Here is a 16,961-nt window from a genome sequence, read left to right as displayed (position 1 = left end):
GTGTTAAGACCTATGTTTCACAACAGTGGACTTATTTTTGCCAGGAATGCTCTATTTGCCAGTGTTAGTCAGCTTTTCATGTCCGCTTTGTTCCGTCCATTGTCCGTCACTTTGCTGCAAAGGTAGCAGAATTCCTTAATTTCATGATCACCAATTCTGTTGTTAATTTTCTCACTCTTCTCATTTCTGCTACTTCTCAATACCTCCGTATTTCTTCGATTTACTCTGAATCAATATTCTGTAATCTATAGACTGTCATCAGCGAATGTTATGACTGATATCCTTTCACTTTGAATTCTAATCCCACTCTTGAACCTTTGTTTAATTTCCGTCGTTGCTTCTTCGATATGTAGACTGAATAGTAGGGGCAAAAGACTACATCCCTGTCTTACACACTTTTTAATCCGAGCACTTCTTTCTTTGTCTTCCAGTCCTGTATTGCTGTAGCTTGCTATAGCTATTGCAACAAGTTGGTCGCGATCTTGGGTTTAGTTTAATGTGTGTATTGCAGAAATTGTGCGACTTATTGCTGTCAGATTTCTCAACTGCCCTGGTGGTGCATGTTTCAGTCTCGTGTAACAGGGCAACAAACTGTAATGTTATGGGCGAGTAGCTAATTTGGTAGGCCTGAATTGTCTTGATAGTCGGAATTAGTTTGAGTCTCACATGCCCCCTGAATTCTGATGAGTCCTACTGTCAACTTCAAATAAATGCTTATCGCATATGTACAACTTAACTGGAGGACAAAGGGCTTCGGTATTACAGGGAGTCCCAAAATACGAGTGAAACTTCCTGGCAGATTAAAACTGTGTGCCCGACCGAGACTCGAACTCGGGACCTTCGCCTTTCGCGGTCAAGTGCTCTACCATCTGAGCTACCGAAGCACGACGCACTCCACTGCAGAGTGAAAATCTCATTCTGGAAATGTATACAGTCTTTGAAACAGAATATCTCGTTCATTAAACGAAACAGAAAAACAATTTGTATCAGTAATAATTTAGAAGGCGCTGAAAAACATAAAAATGCTTCGTTTTTTTTCAGGATTGTCAGCAAACATGGCGTTATCGTTTGAACAAAGGAAACGTGTGCTAAAATATTTCTGAAAAACAGAGAATGTTAGTGAGGCACGCCGACGTTGGAGAGTTGATCTGAAACACCACCACCGACAAGAGTAACAATTAAAAGAATCAGAGATAAGTTTGAAATCGAAGGAACGGTGCACGATATGAAGAACTGACATAGCGGACAAAAGAGAAGTTGCGGAACGGTATCTTGATATGCTTGAAAATCATGTTCACTGTCCTGTATCCACCTGGGAAAATTTTCCAGGACTCTGGTTGGGACGTCGTGGACCCTTGAATGGCCAGAGAGGAGTCTTGTCCCAACGCCCTGCTATTTCTTCATCTGGAGGTGAGTGAGAGAGGAAGTTTATCGCACAAACCCAAAAACGATTGATGAGTTGGAGGAGCGGATTCACCATGTTCTTGGAAATCTACCGCTGGGTCACCTGCAGCAGTCTGTAGCAACCATCCACATCCATTTACGGGAACTGGTATGTATAATGGTAGAGTGTATGTTGAATTTTACCAATGCGCAAAAAGTTTTCCGCTTATGAAAACTGGTTGAGTATTAATCGTTTATGAACAGATTTTAATAGGGAGTTAATTCTCGCCCATCCTGTGAACAGAAGAGTGTTTAGTAGCTCAAACCAATGATACAATGGGTGCTAAACAAGTAATGCAACCTTTTTTCTCTGAAAGCAGTTTGGTTTGATTCAGTATACCAGTGCACCACATTGCTTCTTACTCTTTTGGGCACAAAACTCTATTTTTCAATATAATGTCCGTTCAATGCTACGGAATTACGCCACCTTACTGGGAGGGCCTGTATGCCCCCATATGGTACCACTCTGCTGGCCGACATCGGAGCCAACGTCTTGCTGTATTAATAATCAAAAATGGTTCAAATGGCTCTGAGCACTATGGAACTTAACAGCTGATGTCATCAGCCCCCTAGAAATTAGAAATACTTAAACCTAACTAACCTAAGAACATCACACACATCCATGCCCGAGGCAGGATTCGAACCTACGACCGTAGCGGTCTCGCGATACCAGACTGAAGCGCCTAGAACCGCTAGCTATTAATAATCTCCACATCATCCACATACAGCTTCCCGCGGACTGCATTCTTCATTGGGCCAAACAGATGGAAGTCGGAAAGCACGAGACTGGAGCTATAGGGTGGATGAGAAAGAATAGTGCCATGAAGTTGTGTGAGCTTACGTCGGATGCGCAGACTTGTATGGCCTTGCGTTCTCATGGAGAAATTAGTCAGCATTTTTGTGGCGCCGAACACCCTTGAAGCCGTTTCTTGAATTTCTTGAGAGTAGCTTAATACACTTTAAAGTTGATCATTGCACCACAAGGCAGGACATGAAACTGACTTGATCTCTTCAGAGGTGACCGTTGCCATGACCTTACTGGTTGAGTGTGGGTTTGCGAATTATTTCGTTTCCGGTTCGAAGTAATGTTTCATAGCCTGTGACGATATTCGACAAAAATTGTCACGATTGGTCTCGTAAAGTGCTAGCAATTGCGCACACATGCTCTTTCGTTGCTCTTTACGGTATTCTGTCAGGAACCCACAGAATATACCCATTTCAGCGTCCCAACAGGTGGACGAGTGCGCCAGCGCTACCAACAGAGACGTCCACATGACCAGCGAGGTGTTTGACGGTGATCCGTCGATCACCTCCAACGAGAGTGTTCGCTCGTTATACACTACTGGCCATTAAAATTGCTACAACAAGAAGAAATGGAGATGATAAACTGGTATTCATTGGACAAATATATTATACTAGAACTGACATGCGATTACTTTTTCACGCAATTTGGTGCACAGATCCTGATAAATCATTACCCAGAACAACCACCTCTGCCCATAATAACGGCCTTGATACGCGTGGCCATTCAGTCAAACAGAGCTTGGATGGCGTGTACAGGTACAGCTGCCCATGCAGCTTCACGACGATACTACACTTCATCAGGACTAGTGACTGGCGTATTGTGACGAGCCAGTTGCCAGGTCACCATTGACCAGACGTTTTCAGTTGGTGAGAGATCTGGAGAATGTGCTGGCCAGGGCAGCAGTTGAACATTTTTTGTTTCCAGAAGCGCCCATACAGGACTTGCAACATGCGGTCGTGCATTATTCTTCTGAAATGTATGGTGTCGCAGGGATCGAATGAAGCGTAGAGCCACGGGTCGTAACACATCTGAAATGTAACGTCAACTGTTCAAAGTGCCATCAATGCGAACAAGAGGTGACCGAGACGTGTAACCAATGACACCTCATACCATCACGCCGTGTGATACGTCAGTATAGCGATGACGAATACTCGCTTCCAATTTGCGTTCACCTCCATGTCGCCAATCTCGGATGGGACCATGATGATGCTGTAAACAGAACCTGGATTCATTCGAAAAAATGACGTTTTGCCATTCGTGCACCCACGTTCGTCGTTGAGTACACCATCGCAGGCGCTCCTGTCTGTGATACAGAGTCAAGGGTAACCGCAGCCATGGTCTCCAAGCTGATAGTCTACGCTACTGCAAACGTCGTCGAAGTGTTCGTGCAGATGGTTGTTGTCTTGCAAACGTTCCCATCTGTTGACTCGGAGATCGAGACGTGGCTGCACCATTACAGCCATGCGAGTAAGGTGCCTGTCATTTCGACTGCTAGTGATACGAGGTCGTTGGGATCCAGTACGGCATTCCGTATTACCCCCCTGATCCCAGCGATTCCATGTTCTACTAACAAACATTGGATCTTGACCAACGCGAGCAGCAAGGTCGCGATACGATAAACCGCAATCGCGATAGGCTACAATCCGACCTTTATCAAAGTCGGAACGTGATGGTACGCATATCTCCCCCTTACACGAAGCATCACAACAACGTTTCACCAGGCAACGCCGGTCAGTTGCTGTTTGCGTATGAGAAATCGGTTGGAAACTTTCCTCGTGTCAGCACGTTGTAGGTGTCGCCACCGGCGTCAATTTTGTGTGAATGCTCTGAAAAGCTAATCATTTGCATATCACAGCTTCTTCTTCCTGTCGGTTCAATTTCGCGTCTGTATACGTCATCTTTTTTGTGTAGCAGTTTTGATGGCCAGTAGTGTAGTTGATCGTTGCACCACAAGGAAGGATATCAAACAGAACTGACCTCTTCAGAGGAAACCGTTGCCATGACTTTAGCGGTTGAGTGTATAGTTGCGACGTTTTTCGTTTCCGGTTCGAAGTAATGAACCCATGTTTCAAATCCTGTGATGATGTTGGATAAAAATTGTCACGATTAGTCTCGTAACGCGCAAGCAACTGAGCACAGATGCTACTTCTTTGCTCTCTTTATGGTATTGTGTCAGGCGTTGAGGAACCCAGCGGGTATACCCATTTGAGCATTCTAACTGGCGGACGAGTGTGCCAGCGCTACCAACAGGGACGCCACTTCAGCAGCGACGTGTTTAATAGTGATCCGTCGATCACCCCGAACGAGAGTCTCCGCACGTTCTAACATGGCACGAGCCACAGCTGTGTGCGGCCGGCCGGCACGCGGGAGATGGGACAGGTTTCCGCGACCTTATTGCGATGATGAGAGATGTCTCACCCAATGACCCACTATGTTTTTGTCCACTGCCAGGTCTCCGCAGACATTCGGAAAGCGCCGATGAATATCTGTAATGCTCTGGTTTTGCACCAAATAAATGCAGTGACAGCTCTCTGCTTGGATCGCACCTTCGTTATAGACGCCATTTTGATAGCTACGCTTAGTGCCGCCACCTAACGGAACTTCTTGACACGGGAGTACACCGTGACGTCTCCAAACAAATTCCGAAATTTTTCAGCCTAAGTTTGCCGAGAAAACAAGTGTTACTTATTGAACGCCCCTCGTGCGACAAATACAGAGCCTTACTTCACTACTGGCCATTCAAATTGCTGCACCACGAAGATGACCTGCTACAAACGCGAAATTTAACAGACAGGAAGAAGATGCTGTGATACGTAAATGATTAGCTTTTCAGAACATTCACACTTGGATGGCGCCGGTGGCGACACCTACAACGCGCTGACATGAGGAAAGTTTCCAACCGATTTCTCATACACAAACAGCAGTCGACCGGCGTTGCCTGGTGAAACGTTGTCGTGATGCCTCGTGTAAGGAGGAGAAATGCGTACCATTACCTTTCCGACTTTGATAAAGGTCGGATTATAGCCTATCGCGATTGCGGTTTATCGTATCGCGACATTGATGCTCGCACTGCTATAGATCCAATGACTGATTCGCACATTGGAAGCGTGTATTCGTCATCGCTATACTGGTGTATCACACGGCGTGATGGGATGAGGTGATATTGGTTACACGTCTCGGTCACCTCTTGTTCGCATTGACGGCACTTTGAACAGTGGACGTTACCTTTCAGATGTGTTACCACCCGTGACTCTACAGTGCATTCGATCCCTGCGAAACCCTACATTTCAGCAGGATAATGCACGACCGCATGTTACAGGTCCTGTACGGGCCTTTCTGGATACAGAAAATGTTCGACTGCTGCCCTGGCCAGCACATTCTCCAGATCTCTCACCAACTGAAAAAGTCTGATCAGTGGTGTCCGAGCAACTGGTCTCGTCACAATACGCCAGTCACTACTCTTGATGAAATGCCGTATCGTGTTGAAGCTGCATGGGCAGCTGTACCTGTACACGCCATCCAAGCTCTGTTTGACTCAATGCCCAGGTGTATCAAGGCCGTTATTACTGCCAGAGGTGGTTGTTCTGGGTACTGATTTCTCATGATCTATGCATCCAAACTGCGTGAAAATGTAATCACATGTCAGTTATAGTATAATATATTTGTCCAATTAACCCGTTTATCATCTGCATTTCCTCTTGGTGTAGCAATTTTAATGGCCAGTAGTGTATAATGAACTTGATCTGCAAAATTTGGTGGCGAGAGTACTCCACAGCATTTCCAGGACTGTCGATTTCGATCAGGAGGAGAGACGCAATCATAAAATGGCGCGCCTGCTTCGAGGCCGGCTGCAAAACCAAGGGGCATGACTTTTTATTACAGCAATCTCACCAGAAGCGCGCTAGATTTTACTGTCGGCCATTATTAAATCGTTCGGTAAGCTGCTTACCGGGGGATAACGGGGCAGGCTGACAGCGAGCGCCCCTTAATGAAACCCGCAGCGCCAGACACGGTGCTTAATAAACGACACAGGGGCGACGGAAAAGTTCTCGAAACGGCTCCATCTGGAAGAGAGAAAGGAGGTCACCCGACACGAGATACCATCTGAAGCTACGCGAATTGAAATGTTGGCTAATGTCTTAAGAAGTCCCGCGGATGTCTTCAGCTAAGAGTGTTAAAAGAGAAATCCAGTCTCTGGAGTATCAGGCTGGCATTGCAGGTCCATTTCAAGAAACAACTGCCAGTTAAAGGGAGTGAGTAGGCGGGGGAGGGGTGAGAAGGAAACTGGTGACACCCTTGCAATCTCACACTACCATACGTTCTGTCTCGCTGTCGCTAAACGGTTGATGGCGAAACATTTCGCAAAGACGATAAAAGGTACTTTACGTCACAAGAATGATAAGATCTCGCACTCTACTGGAGACACCTTTAACACTGTTTTAACTGCTTAGTTCGAAACAGTGTACAGCATTAAAGGGCCCACATTCTGGGCGATCAACGAATCATTTAAGACTTCGTAACAAAATAACTCTTGCAAAAACTTACTTTTTCAGGGGATTGAGAACGTTCTAAGTAGCCTAGAAAACCTTCATGCATTTTATTCGCAGTTAGAATTTCTGGCAGATATCTTTTGAATTTGTACAGAAACCAGAAACCAGATGGCAGTTATAAGAGTCGAGCGGCATGAAAGGGAAGCAGTGGTTGGGAAGGGAGTGATACAGGGTTGTAGCCTCTCCCCGAAGTTATTCAATCTGTATATTGCTCAAGCAGTAAAGGAAACAAAAGAAAAAAATTAGAGTAGGTAACAAAATCCATGGAGTAGAAATAAAAACTTTGAGCTTAGCCGATGACATTGTAATCCTGTCATAAACAGCAAAGGACCTGGAAGAGCAGCTGAGCGGAATGGACAGTGTCTTGAAAGGAGGATGTAAGATGAACATCAACAAAAGCAAAACGAGGATAATGGAATGTAGTCGAATTAAGTCAGGTGATGCTGAGGGAATTAGATTGGGAAATGAGACACTTAAAGTAGTAAAGGAGTTTTGCTGTTTGGGGAGAAAAATAACTGATGATGGTCGAAGTAGAGAGGATATAAAATGTAGACTGGCAATGGCAAGGAAAGCGTTTCTGAATAAGAGAAATTTGTTAACATCGAGTATAGATTTAAGTATCAGGAAGTCGTTTCTGAAAGTATTTGTATGGAGTGTAGCCATGTATGGAAGTGAAACATGGACGACAAATAGCTTGGACAAGAAGAGAATAGAAGCATTCGAAATGTGGTGCTACAGAAGAATGCTGAAGATTAGATGGGTAAATCACATAACTAATGAGGAAGTATTGAACAGAACTGGGGAGGAGTTTGTGGCACAACTTGACAAGAAGAAGGGTCCGGTTGGTAACCCATGTTCTGACGCATCAAGGGATCACCAATTTTGCATTGGAGGGCAGCGTGGAGGGTAAAAATCGTAGAGGGAGACCAAGAGATGAATACACTAAACAGATTCAGAAGGATGTAGGTTGCAGTAAGTACTGGGAGATAGAGTAGCATGGAGAGCTGTATCAGACCAGTCTCAGGACTGAAGACCACAACAACAACAACATCTTTTGAACAAACTCTTACGAATAGGTAATGAGAAACCCTTCTTTTAAATAAAGGTATGTGGTGTTCAACAAGGTTCCTGAGTGACCGAGGAACTACACGAGGTCTGTTATTGCGCTTGTCTCTCTTATCCTTTGGGTCACCGTTGTTTGAGATCAGATACTTTGCGTAGTCGAAACCGAGAGATTGCGTGGAATGCCATGAACGCCTCTCTGCAAACAGGCACTTCTGTTGTAGCAGCATCAGCAGTCACTCGGGCTTAATAACAGAAACAGACATATGCAAAAAGTTTGTTGGACAGTGAACCAGTGCGATCACCTTCACGGCTCCCACTTCACGCAGTACTCTGCGCGACGTTGTGGGTTTCATAACACTGTCTTCTCAATTCATTATACTGAACCGTCAATTACCAAAGAGTACACTGAAATAATTCAACAAATACTACGAAGGCGACTATGAACGTTGATGTTGATTGTCGCCTGCTTTCATACAAAAATGGCAAAGACTGTTTTTGTCAGAAATTATTTCGCCAAAGTCTGTTTTTGTAGAATCATCACATTTTGAGCTGTAGTAACTGAGGTTCAAATGGCTCTGAGCACTATGGGACTAAACATCTGAGGTCATGAGTCCCCTAGAACTTAGAAATACTTAAACCTAACTAACCTAAGGACATCACGCACATCCATGCCCGAGGCACGATTCGAACCTGCGACCGTAGCGGTTCCAGACTGAAGCGCGTAGAACCTCTCGGCCACTCTGGCCGGCAGTAACTCAGGACAAGGAGCGTTTCTGTCATATCTCATTAGAACAAATCGTGACTCTGTTATGGCTACAAGATTGCGCTGAAACCGTGAAAGCTAAAAAAAATACTGACTAGGGTTGTTTTTGTTATGAAGTCTCTTTTGTTGCACAACAAAGGAAAGTGAAGGCCTTGTCAACGTCGTGTTTACCCCCGGCAGACAAGGATGTATATAAATGACGTGGGTGACAATATGAGCAGTTCTCTTAGGTTGTTCGCAGATGATGCTGTAATTTACCGTCCACATGAGTTCCAAAAGGAATCTGTTGGAATTCGATTACTCGATAAATAGTACAATTCCCAAGGCTGTCAATTGAACTAAGTACCTGGGTGTTAAAATTACGAAGAAATTCAGTTGGAAAGACCACATAGATAATATTGTGGGGAAGGTGAGCCAAAGGTTGCGTTTCATTGGCAGGACACTTAGAAGATGCAACAAGTCCACTAAAGAGACAGCTTACACTACACTCGTTCGTCGTCTGTTGGAATATGGCTGCGCGGTGTCGGATCCTTACTAGGTGGGATTGACGGAGGACATCGAAAGGGTGCAATTTGTATTATCACGTAATAGGGGAGAGAGTGTGGCAGATATGATACGCGAGTTGGGATGAAAGTTATTAAAGAAAAGATTTTTTCGTCGCGGCTAGATCTATTTTTCGAAATTTTAGTCACCAACTTTCATTTCCAAATGCGAAAATGTTTTGTTGAGCCCAATCTACATGGGTAGGAACGATCATCAAAATAAAATAAGAGAAATCAGAGCTCGAACAGAAAGGTTTAGGTGTTCGTTTTTCCCGCGCGCTGTTCGGGAGTGGAATGGTAGAGAGACAGTATGATTGTGGTTCGATGAACCCTCAGCCAAGCACTTAAATGTGAATTGCAGAGTAATCATGTAGATGTAGATGTATATTCTTGCAACGCGGAGTTGTTTGTTAAAAAAATGGTTCAGATGGTTCTGAGCACTATGGGACTTAACATCTGAGGTCATGAGTCCCCTAGAACTTAGAACTACTTAAACCTAACTAACCTAAGGACATCACACACATCCATGCCCGAGGCAGGATTCGAACCTGCTGCCGTAGCAGTCGCGCGGTTCCGGACTGCGCGCCTAGAACCGAGAGACCACCGCGGCCGGCAGTTGTTTGTTCTGGAATTGGTTTTCGCAAGGTATTCTGCGAACCTCGGGTGAAGGACTACAATAAACGTACGAAAACTCCGTGCATAGGCCCTGGCGGGCCCATCGGTGCCGTCATCCTTCGCCATTATCGTCATTGAATGTAGTATGGAGGGGCGTGGATTCAGTACACCGTTCCACGGCGCCGTTCTCAGTTTTCGTCACGTAAAAGTGCTATTGCTCGGTCAAGTAGCTGCCCACTTACCATCACGAGGCTGCGTACAGCCCGTTACAGTCCTTCCACCAAGCAAAAATCTAAGACAATACGTTTCGGACACGTTCGAAAAGACAGATATCAATTTGATCCAGCATCCATTACGAATTAAGGCGGAAAGGAATTACTGGCATTAGCTGCGAGCGGGTATTGATAGGAATCAAGAAAGTTGAAAATTTGTGCAGGACGAGGATTCGAGCCCGGGTCTCCTGCTTACTAGGCAAAACGTCTGACCATTTTTTTCCCATTTTGTTCGATTCATTTGCTCGTAGCGGACGTCACATGACATTCGTTGAAGTTCGTTGTTGATCCTTCTGTTACAGACAGCAGCCAGGCCTCTGACCGAACACGCTGACACGCTGAGCTACCGTGGCGGCACCATTGTGCCATCCGGACACAGCGGTCATCGGAATTGCACGGACCTCCCTAGCACGCCTCCCACCAGACTCAATTTCTCAGATTATCCACACACTATTAACGCAGTGCCTCTTGCACATTATTCTCATCACTCGCGGCAATTCGCGTGCAGTTACAACGTCCACTGTGACCGGGTAGCGCAGTGATCACAGCAACTGCTGCTGAGCAGGAGATCCGAGTTCGAATCTCGTTCCAGCACAAATTTTCAACATTCCCCATTGATTTCAATTCCTTTGTGTCTTACGTTGATTCTAGAATCCTAGATTTCTGGAAAGCGTTTGATACCACGCCGACTGCAGACTCTTCATGAGGATAGGATCATACGGAACACATTTACACATATGTGACTGGTTAGAACTCTTTTTAAGTAATACTCCCCAGTACGCTGGCCTCGACGGCGAGAGTTTATCAGAGATAGGGGTACCTCCAGGAGTGCCCCAGGGAAGTGTGAGACGCCCACTCTTGTTCTCTACATGCATAAAAGATCCGACATACAATGTGGGCAGGAGTTTGATAATGGCGCTGTTGTATCCGGCAAAGCATCGTCGCTGAGTGACGGTAGGAGGATGCACGATGGCAGACAGAACTTCTATTTGGTGTGATGAATGGCAGCGTACTCTAAATGCAGGAAAGTGTTACTGCAAATGAATAGGGAAAACAATCCTGTAATGCTCGAATGCAATATCAGCAGAGCGCTGCTTGACAGTATTGTCTGTTAAATGTCTGGGCGTGAAGTTACAAAGCGATACCGTGTGGAACGAGCGCGCCAGGTTGGTAGTAGGGAAGGCAAATAGTCGACTTCGGTTCACTGAGAGAGTTTTAGGAAAGGTTAGCTCATCTAGGAGGCTGCATATAGAAAGCTAGTGCGATCCATTCTATAGTACTGGTGCAGTTTTTGGGATTCCCGCCAGGTCGGAATAAAGAAAGACATCGAATCAGCTCGGAGGCGTGCTTCTCTATTTCTTACCGACAGACTCGATCAACAGTTGTAGACAATGTACTTTTCGCGGAACAGTTTTGAGAACATTTAGAGAACCGACATTTGGGGGCTGACTGCAGAACGATTCCACTGTCGCTAACGCACATTTCGCGTATGGACCGAGATGGCAAGAGAAATTACGGCTCGTACAGAGGTGTATAAACAGTCGTTTTTCTCTCGATCGATTTGAGAATCTGACAGGAAAGGAAATTAGGATCAGTGGTATAACATCTCCTCCACCATGCATGTTACGTCGGTCTCTGGAGTATGTCAGGGGGTGGAAACACCAAAAATACAACAAGTTACCATGCATAATACGCGGTAGAAAACCGCTTTGTATTCAAAACAGTTTCCAGTCGTCGCGGAATAGATAAGTACAGGTCATGCGTGGTTTTCAAGGGCAGCTTCCAGCAAAATAGTGGCAAGATCAGATAAAGACGGTGGTGGTAGATAGCGACCATGCATTCTCCTCTATCAAGTAGAGCACAAAGAGTCTGTAATATAAATTTTAAGATCTGGTGACTGTCGGACGATGCGAGCTGTGTGAACACGGGATCTTTCGTCCTGGAAGACAACATCATCGTTGTTGAATGAACGTTCTGCCATAGGATGTACTTCATCAGCCAAAACTGTCACATCATCCTCGGCTGTGATTAGATCTTGCAGAAAAACCATGGTATCCATGGAATACCATGACACGGCCGCTCAAATCAAAACCGAAACCTCGCAATGTTTCACTGTAGACGGAGCTTTCCAGAGCAATATCTACATCTACGTGATAACTCTGCTATTCACAATAAAGTGCCTGGTAGAGGGTTCAATGAACCATCTTCAAGCTGTCTCTCTACCATTCCACTCCAGAACGGCACGCGGGAAAAAGTGGAACGAGCATGTAAGGTCGGCAGCAGGGCGGGCTAATGGTCGGTTTCTGTTTATTGGGAGACTTTTATGAAATTGTAGCTCATCTATGAAGCGGCCTGCGTATAGAAGACTAGTGCAACCCATGCTTGAGTACTGGTCGAGTTTTTGGGGATCCGCACCAGATCTGATTAAAGGAAGATACCGAAGCAATACGGAGGCATACTCCTAGGTTTCTCACTTGTACATTCGGTCAACACGTTAATATTACAGAAATGGTCCATGAGCTCAAATGGAAATCCCGTGAAGGAAGATAACTTTTTTCCCTCGAAACACTATTAAGAAAGTTTGGAGGACCGGGATTTGTTGCCAATTGCAGTTACAGCAAACTTCCTTCAAATGTGCATTCCGTTTGTTACAGCAAAGATTACGGTATCGTATTACTCGCTATCGCTCGCATCGCTAGAAGAGAATTCAGGATGGTATTTGTCGTAGAAGCAACCGAACTACAAATTCGTTGAGCGCCACGCACGTACAATGAAAGTTATTGCCCTGCAGGCATACGTATTTTTCAGAAGCGACACTGTAAAAAACATTTCGCTTAAATTGAAAGAGATTATACTTCTTTCGGTCAGCTTTGATTCGGCCCACGCGTATTTCTTAATTGAAATGGAAGTAGGAGCATTTGGTTGATGCAGAATTAAAGAATGTATATTTATGGATTTTTCCCTCGTACGACTTCTCTATTAGTCTTTAGCAAGTCTGAGCATTTTGATTTTTTGTCTCAAAGTTTTAACCTGCCTGTAAAAATAAACACTGGCTTCGCAAAGTGGAGCACATTTTGGTGGGATAGTTTTTACTGTACGTGTGGGTGAATTTCTTTCATCTACAAAGATTTGATCGTGAAATGTCTGATCTGTCTGCACACCCCAGGAAGAAGTAATCTAATGAAATTTTTCTACTGACAAGTATAGAAGAATGATACATTTTTAAAAACTATTCGTGCAACACTTTTGTGAACCCTGAATTCACAATTACATTTTTTATTGATGAGTCAATACTTCAATTCTTATTTGAACGTTCCGACCAAATTTCCCTGATGGTTCTCGCATACATGAAAACGTAAGGGAATCTCTTTCCTGACGCGGTTGTAGTGCACTCAGTTCTAAAGAATGACTGATCTCGATCAAATTGGTTTCCTCTTCTTTTTCCGCAAGGAATCTTTTGTACGTTGATTGCTACTGGCAGCCGTTTTCATCGGTATTAATTACATTATGCGGCTGTTTGCTAGTGATGCTGTGGTGTATGGGAAGGCATCTTCGTTGAGTAAATCTAGAAGGATAACTTAGGTGGGCTGCTACATTTGTTATTGGTAGATTCGAACAACACCCAAGTATTATGAAGACGTTTCAAGAACTCAAATGAGAAATACTGGAGGGATGTTGACATTCTTTTCGTGGAGCACTATTGAGAGGCTGACTGCAGAACGACTATACTTCTGCCAACGCACGTTTGGCTTAAGGAGCATGGAGATTAGATTAAAGACATTAGGGATCTTACGGAGGCATACAGACAATCGTTTTTCCTACGCTGTGTTTGCGAGTAGCACAGAAATGGGAATGATTGGTAGTGGTAGAGGGTACCCCGCCACCACGCACCGTACGGTGGCTTGTGGAGTGTTGATGTAGATGTAGTTAATCGTGGTCAAAAGAAGGGATCAGAGCTTTCGTCTGTATCTGGAATAATTGTTAATACTTCGACCAATGTTGAGAACACTTTGGTGCTGTCCGAATATTTGAAATTATAACTGTGAAACATAAGCGTAATACACATTTGTAGGAAGTTTTGTGTGTACCATGTTTGGCTGAAAACGGTGCACTAGATTGGAAGATGCGGAACATGACATGCATAAAAATGGTTTATTGATGAAATTACTACAGTGAAAATGACTACTTTTGAAAAAAAAAATCGGGTCATTCGCTATTTTATGGTATTCTGTACGATGAAGTACACGGGCAGAGTTCTAACCCCTACAGCCACTGTGTTGGCCGTGAACCGAAGCCCCTGCGCTATTCTCGCTCAGTCGAAACTTTATTAAAGTTACAGGTAAACGAGAGACGCGTGAAATGTCAACATCGATTATCTTGGCAACTACTGGCTGTTGCACGAAAAGCCGCTAGCCATGTACTTAGGACAGGTACCTTCAAGATTTCAGAATCCGTGAATAGCAGGTTTGATGGTCCCTTCGAAGTGTAATGTATTTCATCAACTAGTTTCCAGTACACCCTCGTGGCACTGGTTCCGTGGATTGTTACCAACTGCCATACCTATCACTTTCATATGTATTAAATATCTGTAGGACATTATTCCCGCAGAAGACTTAGTAGCTCGCCAGCGTGACCTGTTACGTCATCTCGGACGCCGTATCCGCGTACTCGGAGGCTTGACTTGCCAGTCTCCGGCGCCGTCTGTTAAAGTGAAAACTCATCACTGGAGTCCGTTTTCGGGTACAAGTGCACTCGATAATCGACACGCGTAGAAAGGAAAGCGAATCCACGAGTTCGCAATTATAACCGTACGTACAGGGTGGTCAGGAATAGTCTGAAAAGTTTGGAAGGGCGTTGCAGGGTAGGTTGTGATGAGAAATAATTGTAAAGAAAAAAATTCAATACGGTGCGCTGTTTCCGAATTAATTATCTTTGAGGTTAACCAGTCAGAAGCTGTAGGCGGAAATTCAAGCGGCCCGCCAAATACAGTCGTTGGCTGTTCTCATAGGGCAGATGATACAGCAGGGAACTGCTCAGCCTTTTGGTCAGGTATGTTCCTTACTAACATGTCAAAGTTTGGTATCGCTCTCTCATTCGGTCTTACGAAACCAAACGAAGAACACGTTTGGCAACACCGTCTCTGCTTGAATCCGCTCCGCCACGGCTTGACTGGCTAACGTCAAAGCTAATTCACTAGGAAACGGAACAAGAGATAGAATTTCTTTCTTAAAAATTATTTCCATGACAGTAAGTGATATGTGTATCAAGTTTGGTTGAAATCAGTGCAGTACATTGGAAGATGCGGAACATAACGTATGTACATAGATACATACGTACACCGGTCTGTACAATATGTGTGCATTTAGAGGCGGTGGTTCGACACAGAACCAAAATTTTAACGTTTCTACTACGTTGCCTCTACAACCCATAGAAGCTTCTACTAGGAATATTGTGAAACTTCCCGTGTATGTCATTTATTATTAATTTGATGTCTACAATGCTACAGTGTAGTGCAGCAATTACAACCCGATAAAAAGCCTAATGTGCACAAGCAATAGTCAAAATTACTCGTCCTATTTTCGCAGTGAACGACAAAATAGATTTGAGAGCTCATGACAAATAGATGTGGGCCTACCTGCTCCTCGTCAATATCTATTACATGTTTTGAATTTTTTTTGTAATGGATGCTAAATCAGTACATCTATCAGCACGATGAGAGTTTGGTTTATGACAGAAATGAACGACATTTATCGTAACCAGGCCCATATTTCGAACTCCTGACGCCGTTGGACAAGAAGATCTTTGCTGCCTTACCCCCTCCCCCGTCCAAACTTGGATTTCTAAGAAGTGGGCATGTTTTTGTCTGTGTAATATTTAACTATGAGTTGCAAACCGAAAAACTTGCTTTTATAAAAATATGAAATAGAAATAGTTAATATAGTGTCATACAATAAATATAAATGGAAACAATACGAACAGGTTGAATTACAAGATATGTATTCGCAACTGCGAAACTGCTAATATTATTAGACTTTAACTGCACAATTTATTAATGAGATATAAATTTATGCCGGATTGGGACTCGAAACCGGATTTCCCGCTTTACGTGAGTCGTTGCCTTAACATCTTCGGCTATCCCAGGATGCCTCATGGAACGATCAAAACCTCCCTATGTCACCGTGTGTCAACGTGCTGCATGCATACATGTCTGGAGGACTTTGAACTTCAAAAGTTACAAAGGGACAAAACACTGATTATTTAAATAACGAGGAGCTTTTCCCTTTGAAGACAAAATTACCATTTCTTCGTGGTCCAATTTCATGTGGTCAAAAAATTCTACATGAATTCTTTGAGGATTTGTAAAAATATGAAGGCGTAGAACTTTCTTCAATACTTCTCCATCTTTTTCTTCTTTTGTCATTGTCGCTTTCTCCCAGTCACTTCCTTCAGTGGTTATTACAACAGAAATCAAATTATAAGTCATTTACCACTTCATTTCGGGAACTAAGGGAAACTGTATTGAGCTGTCCGCATAAATACCGTGCGGAAGTGATCTGTTACTCTCTGCTATTTTATGCGCACGTAAAAGAGTTAACTAAAAGGCCACCGTAATTCGTGATCTGACTCGAATAAGTAAAAAAAATTCTGTTTATAAAACACGTCCAGAAAGATTGACAATAGTGTTATTTTGTTTATGCTAGGAAGAAATGTGCAAGAATGTCCACTGTTAAGAGTTTAATAACAAAACGAAATCAAGCTGGTGCGGATGTACCTTAACGTCATTTTAACAACATAGTGACATAATTGTCAACAGGAAATGTAAAATGAAAAAACGCTCTGGCATTTTATAAAAAATAACTAATTAATATCACTACATCAAACTATTTCTTGGCTTTGCTAATAATA

The 16,961-nt window shown here is 43.9% G+C and overlaps 1 protein-coding gene across 6 annotated transcripts in view; it reads right to left on the bottom strand.

The window, feature by feature from the left end:
• The window catches only part of LOC126278282 (inactive dipeptidyl peptidase 10-like), a 1,623,672-nt gene that overhangs the window by 371,486 nt on the left and 1,235,225 nt on the right, over positions 1-16,961 (bottom strand). The window lies entirely within an intron of this gene.

Source organism: Schistocerca gregaria, chromosome 6 (assembly GCF_023897955.1).
Source record: "Schistocerca gregaria isolate iqSchGreg1 chromosome 6, iqSchGreg1.2, whole genome shotgun sequence".
NCBI lineage: Eukaryota > Metazoa > Arthropoda > Insecta > Orthoptera > Acrididae > Schistocerca > Schistocerca gregaria.
This window is presented reverse-complemented; position numbering and strand designations above follow the sequence as displayed.